This window comes from Taudactylus pleione, unplaced genomic scaffold (assembly GCF_031769625.1).
Source record: "Taudactylus pleione unplaced genomic scaffold, aTauple2 ptg000053l, whole genome shotgun sequence".
Classification (NCBI taxonomy): domain Eukaryota; kingdom Metazoa; phylum Chordata; class Amphibia; order Anura; family Myobatrachidae; genus Taudactylus; species Taudactylus pleione.
The window spans coordinates 24561766-24571489 of NW_028284455.1; positions in this window are offsets into that span (position 1 = coordinate 24561766).

The following is a 9724-nucleotide window of genomic DNA, read 5'->3' on the forward strand; positions in this document are numbered from 1 at the left end:
AATCTTTGTTCTCTTATCTCTATCTCAAGATATCATGAACTACAGGGGCGTATTTCCAGGGCCGTAACTAGGGTGATGCAACCTGTGGCACAGGACTCCGCAGGGCAGGGGGCGCTGTTTGGGCCTTCAATTTTCCTGTTTATTATCACTCTAACTTGTAGTTTCCTCTTCTTTTATCCCCAGCATCTCCTGGTTTCCCCTATCTCTTCCCTGGCCCTTCCCCATGAGGCCATGGCCCTTTTTCTGGAGCACTCTTATGTCCATATATAAAAAATGGAGGGAGGGAGGCGCCAATGCTCTCTCTGGCACAGGGCACCAAAAAGTCTAGTTTTGGCTCTGTGTATTTGTAATGAGTGCAGGGTGTGAGGTGCGCATGGGCCCGTGGGGGTCTGCACCACACACCCTGCTCCCATGTCCCATGGAGTAGCACTAGAGAAAACTCCTGGAAAATGGCCACCGTGGCCAGTTTCCTGGCGTTTTGTGCATGCGCAGTAGGAAATCACAGGGAAAATGGCTGCCGTGCCATTTCCCCGGTGATCTGCGCTTGGGCAGTAGATCCCGGGCACCCTCTAGTGCCCAGAGTCTACCGCTGCTGTCAGTTCGCTGATTTTTTTGCGCTGGGCTACTCTTTTTTTATAGGTATTACAGTAGTTGCTTCATGTTGTTATAACTTTTTTAATCTACACACTAAGCAGAATCCCTATGATGTGTGGCTGTTGGCAATCATCAAAGGGCAACATATACCCATGAAATGTCTTGGTAGCAATGCTTTACTCGCAGTCTTTGACAATTGGCAAATAAACAGGTGTAGTGCTTAGAAAGAGCTCTAAGGAAGGTCATTTAACACATCACTACATCCATCCACTCTGTGCCACTTTTCTCATACATTGAGAAGGGTATTTTGCAGGCAGAGCGATCTTATGACTTGTGATCATCTATCAGTGGTAGATCACTGACAGGTGACACTCCGCAAGTTACTGCAGGGGACAAGCAGTTCCAGTACTGAGTATGTTTTACTTAGTATCTTGCTTTTATTTATTACCAGTTAGTTATATAATGCACACATGTTCTGCAGCATTTTACAGAGAATATTTGGCCATTCACATTAGCCCCTGCCCCAGTGGAGATTAAAATCTATATTCCCTACAACATGTATAATATTGTTCATTTTTTGTTGAGAGCCAATTAACCTACTAGCAAATTTTTGGAGTGTGGGAGGAAACCAGAGTACAAACTCCACACAGTTAGGGTCATGGCTGTAATAGAACCCAAGACCTCAGTGCAATAAGGTAGTAATGCTACCCATTACACCAACTACAATGTTATGAAGTTTCATTATTCTGATATTTGATTCTGAAAAATAATGAACAATGGTCCTGATTCACTACGGATCGCTATTGCGATCACAATTGCAATATGCTAATGACAGCAATCGCAAAGCTAGTATAGAGACACCCAAAGCCAGCATAGAGATGCCCACTACTGCCTTCACACATCCGTAATACCTTGCAAACCTGCGTATACACTGGGAACATCGAGTAGCATCGGCCCCTTAAGCACAATTACAACAGGTCAGACTTTACTCAGAAATTGCTAACCTCTTTGCATGCAGTGAGTACACAAGCTGCGTATGCTGTCGCAGTGGCTAATTTATGCACACCCAAGTAACAGCGTTCAAGCGAACAGGCACGCCTGTGTTTCTCCGACCATTCCCCTGTCACCACCCTCAAACGCTGACCTGACGTCACTCACTCTGCGATGGCTTTGTATCTGCGTAGGTGATCGCAATGCTAACTCACACACTCGCACTGCTATCCATATGCATGCGCAGTACGCACCATCGACCAATCTGCGTATGCGGTTGCAATTGCGATCCATGCTGAATCAGGCCCAATGTACAGTACTCATATCCTCATGAGGCTATTAGTGTTCCAATTTTAAAAAATTTTTAAAAAAAATAATTTGGACGTTTAATTGCAGCTCTGCATTATTTATCCATAAAATGTAGTGTTACTTAATGAGACATGATAGTGTGTGTTTTATTAAATTATTAGTATTTTAGATGACAAATAGACTGTATTTCTGAAACTTGAGATTTTTGCTTGTGGTTATTAAATGTGAATTATTTAGAAAATGAATAATGGTCTGCATTAGGTGTTTTCTATTTTTGTTCTACATGGAAGTACAGGTTGTGAACCTGCTCTGCCTCTTTGCTAATTAGCACACAACACTATTTATCTTTATGTGAAAGCGCTTTCTTGTTTCTTTTCTGTTATTGAACAGCGAATGTGCAGTATTTTCCATTAATAATGCATAGAGTGGACACCTGCACACATTTACTGTTTCTTGCCTGAGAACCAAATATTTAAAAATGTAAGAAGTAAAGAATGGGGAGCAAACAAACAAAGGAGGGAAATTTACTAAGCGGCGGGTTTAAAATCCCAGCAATATACAGTGTCAGAAGCCACACAAATGGAACAGAACAACAAATGACAATCAATGTTTTTTCTATTAGAAGAATAGAAACCACTAATTTACTAAACGGTGGGCTTAGAACCTGCCACAAGACCAGGCCTGTCCGCTTCCTTTAGTAGTCAGCATCAGGGGACTTAAGTCAAACAGGGGACCTTCCAGGCACATTCATGGTAGCTCACCAGTGCAGTGTACAGTCCTTCCTTGTTCCAGTTCCCCCCCCCCTCTCTCCACATGCATATAAACTCTCCCAGGAGTCTATTTACTAAGCCTTGGATGGAGATAAAGTGAACAGAGATAAAGTCCAAACCAATCAGCTCCTGTCATGTTACAGGCTGTGTTTGAAAAATGACAGGAGCTGATTGGTTGGGACTTTATCTCCATACAAGGCTTAGTAAATAGACCCCCAAATCACCAGCAGCTGCACACAGGGGAATGGGGGGAGATTCTGAGAACCCAGAAACCCCATGATGGTCCATTTTTCAGATGGAGAAACCTTTGACTCCCTCTGTATGAGAGGCTAATGTTCTACTGATGTATTGAAGGCTAGGTAGGCATTCTCAGCTGTCAATTTGACAAATCTTTAAGAATCATTGCATCAATGTTTCAATCCTCTGTCAGACCATTTTCAACATTTCACATGATGTAAGACCAACTGGTCTCAGGCCAAGCAAAAAATATATGTATCATTAAACCTAAAGCTGGATACACATTAAACGACTTACAAACGATGCAGTGTCGTCAACGATTTCCCCTGAACTCCCCGGAACTCCTGGATTAATGATATAGTGCATACATACTGCAATTTACCAACAACCAAATGATATATCTTTTGTCGCTAGTTAACGATATATCTTTTGCTTGCCAAAACACCTGATGACCATCTTAAAGATTTCTGCTAAATTTAAATAGGGAGCTGTACTATGATACACGGATGCATGCACAGATCAGTGAGATCCGTACATGCATCTGTGTAAAAGCTTGTAAAGAGTTAAAATTAAAAAATGATGTTGGGTTCCCCACTAAAAGCACAAACAGCCCTGGACTTTTCAGAGCCAGACCTAGTTGTCTAAATACGGGGGACAAAAAACGTAGGGGTCCCCTGTATTTAGCACAATCAGCACTGAGCTCAGCGAGCCAGTCCTGGTTTTGGAAATACAGGGGACCCCTATATTTTCCATAACCAGGACCAGACTCTTTCTAGCAGAGGTGTAATGCCACAGCCAGGTGAACCCTTTCACTGGGTCCCCCAGCTAAAGCATTACACCTGACCACTAGTTAGCCCAGGCCAGGGTACCCCAGGCCTGGGCTGATAGCCTGGGGCTATCCCTGGCAATCCTGGCCAGTGGGTGCCCGGGTTGATTGTGTATAGTGGTGTAAATAGATTAACTAATATTTTCTTTTGCTGGAGAACTACAGGTACTATCAAGCCTCCTCTGCATGCTGGTACTTGGAGAACCACAAGGCTCCAGAAGGAGATGACCCCAAGATCTGACAGTGAGAAGATCATTGGTGACATGGTACATGTAGTTTCAGTGGAGTGGATGGGGTGAAAGCCAGATTGGAGGGGATCAAGCATAGAGTTGTCAGAGAGATACCAGTTGAGACTGTTGTAGACAAGCTATTCAAGTATTTTGGAGGAAAAGGGGAGACGAGAAGTTGGGCGGTAATTAGACAGTGAGGAGGGGTCAAGGTTGTTTTTTAAAAAAAATGATGAGATAAGAGCATGTTTGAAGGATGAGGGTAGGATGCCATTGGAGAAGGATAGATTGAAGAGGTGAACAAGGCAGTAGCAGGCAGTGGGTGAGAGGGAACATAGGAGGTAAGAGGGGATGGGATCAAGGAGGCTGGTAGATGGGGGAGATGGAATGGACTTTGTCACCTGTAGTTGGCTGGCAGGACCACAAGGGGTGGTGGCAGCCGGAAGGGAAGGTTGGCATGGTACAGAATAGCATTGTTAAATGCAGATTGAGTAGGAGATGATAAAAGACAGAAGGAGAGGAGATGGAGGTCAGAGAGTGGGAAAAGAAAGTTGGAGAAGTCAGAGAGTGCACATTGATGGGAGAAGACAAGGTAAATGGAGTGGCTGAAACAGTGGGTGAGGATGGAGGTCCATGAGAGAGGCCAAAAGAGGAAATAATGGTAAGAAGTTTGGTGGGCGCCAATGGGGATTTGAAATCTCCTAGGATGATGGAGGGGAGGTCAGAGGAGAGTTAGTGGGGGAGCCATGCAGCAAAACTATTGAGGAAATGGGAAGAGGGCCAAGGGGATGGTAGATGACTGCAACATGGAGATGGATGGAATTGAAGAATTGATTGAGTGGACTTCAAAGGAGGAGAAAGAGAGGGAGGGCTCGGGGGGGAATGAAGCAAAGAATAGGATACCCACCCTGCCTCTTGGGTGGTCGTTGGGTTTGGCGGAGTGGGTGAAGGAGAGGTCCTCATAGGAGAGACCAGGTGGGGAAGCAGTATCAGTGGAGGATATAATAAATCCAAAAAATGTGTGGCACTACTGACAGTAGAAAAATTCCTGAATATTCAAATTAATATATTGGTTTATAAACACATGGTTTTGTATACAGAGCTACACTTTTGCAGCTGTATTCAGAAGGTGATTGCCGATACTTCCAAAACTGGGTAAACACAAAATCTGAAAATGAATACTAGTTCTGAAGTGTAGTACTTAAAAATAGGATTATGGACATAAAATAGTGTGATACACCAATAACATCACAAGTAAATTTAAGAACAATGTCAATAAAAACATATATAAAACATACAATAAGTAAAAGCACTGAAAGATATGTCATATCACTATTGGAATTTTCCTTTGGAAAGTTTAGTTAAGTAATAAGCAGCAATATCATTTAGATATGGTTAGTAAAGCAGCTATAATACAGCTATAAATCCAACGGAAATATATATTCTTCTGCAGGGACTTGGTTAGTAAAAAAAAGTTAGTCCTTTATTCCAAAACAGAAATTGCCCAATGTGCCAGAGTACTATCTCAGCACAAGAAGATATGGACTGCTGAAAAATGAATATGTCTCAACAAAATCTCCTGATTAGAAAAAGCGACTGAAGCACCTGTTAATTATGCAGGGGATCCAATAACTATATGCAAGTGCCGCCAACATTAGTATAAAGTGTTTGAAATAGACACTTTGTATTATTGTGTATCAGTTTGTCATTTTATTGCTTAGTCCACTGCACAGCAAATAGATAACTGTGAAATGGCAGGTATTACCGGTTGTTGGGGTGGCCAGATAATACTTCTTGTCCGCTTTGATCCCTTTGTCTGTAGTGAGTGTGCAGCCGCTGCACTGCTGCTACAGGTTCCCAATCTTGGCGTCCATGACCGGACTGTTGCAAAGTGGGCACATTCGACAAAGTCCAGTCACATGGATGAAATGCATCAGTGCGCTCCTGCCCACAGCTGGTCTGGACCCTTCAGTGACCAGTGTGTACTAACTTGCTCCCGGTGTTCCCTTCGCGGCAAAAACTCATTATCATTTTCAAGTGCAAATTTTATTATGAAAACCTACATGTAGAATCCTTCTTTTTGCTGTTTTGGAAATGTAGATTAATGACAAAGCAAAAATCACATTGGACTGTATTTCTTTGAGGTGGTAAAGAAAAATTATAGATTTGCTTGAATACATAGATTTTCTTTTTTTGGACATTTTGGGTAGATTGTCTTTGATGTGTGAGTAGATATAAACAAACTAATGCTATTCTCAGAAAATTCTAATTCTTTTGAAAAAAAAAAAAGCCCAAGGTACATTGTAACTGCTAAATTAGTGCGACAAAAGCCTCAGTGGTGAAGGGGATAAATATGAATTCATGCTAAATTGTTTAGGAAATTAGCAAAATACTGTACAAGTATTACACAAAATAATGTGTTTCCTAAAAAATTCCCAGGATAGAAAATTATTATGAAATTAAGACATAATCAACAAATTATTAGAATAAAGTAAAAAAATTGTAACATAAAATAAAACTAAATATAAGGAATAAAAATATGAGATATGGTAAGAACTTACCCTTGTTATCTCTATTTCTACGAAGTCCATAGGGTTCCACAGGATACCTTGGGGTATAGGTGTGACGTCAGTCGCAGGGCACCAAAGAGTTAAGCTTTCAGCCTCCCAGGATGCACTAGGTCCCCCTCCTATACCCCGCCCCCGGGCCAAGGCACCTCAGTTAGTTACCAAGCCATAGGCCGGAGGAGGAGAAGGAAGAGAGAGAACAAAGATCTGGACACATACAAGAATCACATTCTCACCAGAGGGAGACGGAAAACCGGTGACCAGAGCAAAGCCCATCTGCAGCACAGGTGCGACAGGGCGGGAGTCCTGTGGAACCCTATGGACTTCGTAGAAATAGAGATAACAAGGGTAAGTTCTTACCATATCTCATATTTTCTACTTCAGGGTCCATAGGGTATCCACAGGATACCTTGGGGATGTCCCAAAGCAGTATCCTTTAAGGGTGGGGACGCTCCTGTGCAGAAAGGAGAATCCGCCGCCCGAAGGAAGCATCCTGAGAGGCGAAGGTGTCAAACCTGTAATACCTCACGAAGGTATGGACAGAAGACCACGTAGCAGCCTTGCAGATCTGAACTGCCGAGGCACCACGTCGAGCTGCCCACGAAGGACCCACAGACCTAGTGGAATGAGCCTTCAGAGAAGGAGGGACCGGTAGGCCTTCATGAAGATAAGCTTCAGAAATAGCCATACGGATCCAGGCTGCCAAAGTTTGCTTTGAAGCAGGCCAACCCTTTTTACGGAAGCCAAAGAGGACAAACAAAGCGTCCGACTTCCTAAACGAAGAAGTGCGGTCAACATAAGTCCTTAAGGCCCGCACAACATCCAATGAGGCCTCACCCACGGAAAGACCCGGTGAGTTAAAGGCCGGAACAACTATTTCCTCGTTAATATGAAACTGGGAAATAACTTTGGGAAGAAACTCGGGCCGAGTGCGGAGCACTGCCCTGTTCCCATAAAAAACCAAGAAAGGGGGTCTACAAGAAAGAGCCCCTAACTCAGAAACACGTCTGGCCGAAGCAATGGCCAGAAGGAAAACAGTCTTAGCTGTTAGCCATTTAAGATCCACTGAGCCCAGTGGTTCAAACGGCGGTCCTTGGAGAGCCCTCAGGACCACAGCCAAATCCCAAGGCGCCACAGGTGGAACAAAGGGCGGCTGAATGCGGAGAACACCCTGCATAAAGGTGCGCACATCCGGGATTGTAGCAATCCTACGGTGAAACCAGACAGATAGGGCCGAAACCTGTACCTTCAAAGAAGCAAGGCGAAGCCCATGATCTAGTCCCGCTTGCAGGAAGGCGAGAATCCGAGACAGACGAAACTCCCGCGGTGCATAACCTCTCGGTCGACACCACTGGAAGAACGTATGCCACACGCGATGGTATATCCTCGCGGAAGACGGTTTCCGAGCTCGTAACATGGTACGCACCACAGAGCTGGAAAACCCCCGGGACCTCAGCATGGCCGTCTCAACAGCCACGCCGTCAAAGACAGCCGAGTCAGGTCCGGGTGAAGGCAAGGACCCTGAGACAGAAGGTCCGGTCGTAGCGGCAACCGCAGAGGAATGTCCACGGACAGACCCTGAAGGTCTGAGAACCAGTGCCGTCTGGGCCACGCGGGAGCTATCAACAGGAGCGTCCCTCCTTCCTGTTTGAATTTCCGGATTACCCGTGGAAGAAGGGAGACCGGAGGGAACAGGTATGCGAACCGGAACGTCCACCGGACGGACAGAGCATCCACCAGAGACGCCCCTTTGTCTCTTGTGCGAGACCCGTACACCGGCAACTTGTTGTTGTGCCGGGACGCCATGAGGTCGATTTCTGGAAGACCCCACCTGTCCACCAGTAGTTGAAAAACGTCCGGGTGCAGGGACCATTCCCCCGGATGAACGTCCTGGTGACTTAGAAAGTCCGCCTCCCAATTGAGCACTCCCGGGATGAAGACCGCTGATATGGCCGGAAGATTGCGCTCCGCCCAAACCAGGATCCGAGAGACCTCTACGAGAGCCGCCCGACTGCGAGTTCCTCCTTGCCTGTTTATGTAGGCCACGGTGGTAGCGTTGTCCGACTGGACCTGCACCGGGCGACCCTGGAGAAACCGCTGTGCCTGCTGGAGAGCATTGAAGACCGCACGGAGTTCCAAGATATTTATTGGAAGCTCCGCTTCTGTCGGCGTCCACCTGCCCTGGAACAAGTGTGGACCCGAAACTGCTCCCCAGCCCCGAAGACTGGCGTCCGTTGTCAACAGGACCCAATTTGGAACCCAGAACGGACGTCCCTTGTTGAGGTGGGTCGTCTGTAACCACCACGTAAGGGACAGGCGAACCTCCTGGGTGAGCACAATCGTCTGGGACTTCAGAGACTGAGTCAGCCCGTTCCACTTGGACAGGATCAGGTGCTGCAGAGGTCTGGAGTGAAACTGGGCGTATTCCACCATGTCGAACACCGACACCATGGAGCCCAGTAACCTCATCGCCGAGTGTAAGGACACCCGGCGGCTGTGCAGACAACTGCGCACCCTTGACTGTAAAGCAGAGATCTTGTCCTCCGTCACGAAGATCCTTTGCTGTCCCGAGTCCAATAAGGCTCCAAGATGCAGAATCCTCCGAGACGGGATTAGAGTGGACTTCTGCCAGTTGATTAGCCAGCCGTGCCGTTGCAGCAGTGCAATGGTCAGGTCCAAGTGGCGTAACAGGAGCTCTGGAGATCCTGCCACCAATAACAGGTCGTCCAAATACGGCAACATGCGGACTCCCTGCAGCCGCAGAGAAGCCGCCATGACCGCCATCACCTTGGTGAAAACACGTGGTGCTGTTGCCAGGCCAAAAGGTAACGCCCGAAACTGGAAGTGGTCGCTGCTGATTGCAAACCTGAGGAACTGTTGATGGCGCCAAAGAATAGGGACATGCAGGTAAGCGTCCTGTATGTCCAATGACACCAAGTAGTCCCCAGGTTCCAGCGCCAGAATGATGGACCGTAGGGTCTCCATCCGAAACTTCGGGACCCGCAAAGACTTGTTGAGTGCTTTGAGGTTGAGTATCGGACGATATGACCCATTGGGTTTCTGTACCAAAAATAGATTTGAATAGAAACCCTGGCCCCTCTGGGAGAATGGAACCGCCACTATAACTCCAGCCTGGAGCATAGTGTGCAATACCTTCCGCAGCTCCGTAGCCTTGTTCCGGTCTGATGGGAGACCCGTGGTGAA